This window comes from Crocodylus porosus, unplaced genomic scaffold (genome assembly GCF_001723895.1).
Source record: "Crocodylus porosus isolate Cpor-Errol unplaced genomic scaffold, CroPor_comp1, whole genome shotgun sequence".
Lineage (NCBI taxonomy): Eukaryota > Metazoa > Chordata > Crocodylia > Crocodylidae > Crocodylus > Crocodylus porosus.
The window spans coordinates 17758740-17759773 of NW_017728914.1; positions in this window are offsets into that span (position 1 = coordinate 17758740).

Genomic DNA, 1034 nt, shown 5'->3' on the forward strand with positions numbered 1-1034 from the left:
GAGCTCAGTATGTAAAAAGCATTTGCTGGTTAAAAATTTCTGCCTGCTTTTGTTCAAGGAGTTTTAATGAAGGCGAGCCACTTCTGAGTCAGTGCATCAACTAACAAGAGGACATGGGGGCTGTGCTGTGCTGTGCAGAATCACCAGATTGGAGGGTCTGAAGGAGTAGCTCTGTTTGTTTTCAAACAGATAAATGAGAGATGCAAGTTAAGGGCAGAGCCTTGTTTCTTGGCAGACAGCAGAGGAGTCGAGAGACAAACGTACAAATGCTGATTGTTGTTGGCTGTTTTGATAGAAGCTGGGGCTGAAGCACCCACATCCTGCAATGTTAAGCTAAATTGATAAATGCACTCAAACAGTGCTCCAGTATCATGTTGTTTTAAAGCACTCGCACTGGCAATAACTGCAGACAACACGTCTGTTTACTTGTTGCATTTCCTTAGGTGGACTTGCAACTTTTAAAGAACCTCCTAAATGCAATTAGCTGGGTAACATGAAAGAGAGATCAGTAGAGTAACTTTTTGCACTTGGCACCTTTTCAAGTTACCGCTGTTACCCCAACAAAATTAACACTTCGGACAGAGAGAGGGTTGTTGGTTGTAGCCATGTTGGTCTAAGGACATAGGCAGACAAGGTCTTTGGGTAATTGTGATATCTTTTATTGGACCAACTAAATAGCTGAGAAAATGATTCTTTGCAAGCTTTCAGATACAAACACCCTTCTTCAGGCACAGGGAGTGTTTGTTGTTTCTTTGTGTTCTGTCCTGGGTGGAAACATTTTGGACATGCTACTTTTGTCTTCCCAGCAGGCTTTTAGCCATAAATTATGTCAGGTGACTTTACCAGGCCTCTGGTACTGGGGTGTTTCTTCTCATGTGCTCACACTGTGGGGCAGGTCCACCTGTTTCTCAGCTGCGGGATACTTCAGAAAATAATCTTATATAAAACTGTTTATGAAGCTGTTTCTCTTCCTCCTCTCAGCTAACTATTCATTTTCAATGAAACAGGTTAATTTTCTAATAGTGCAGATTTAT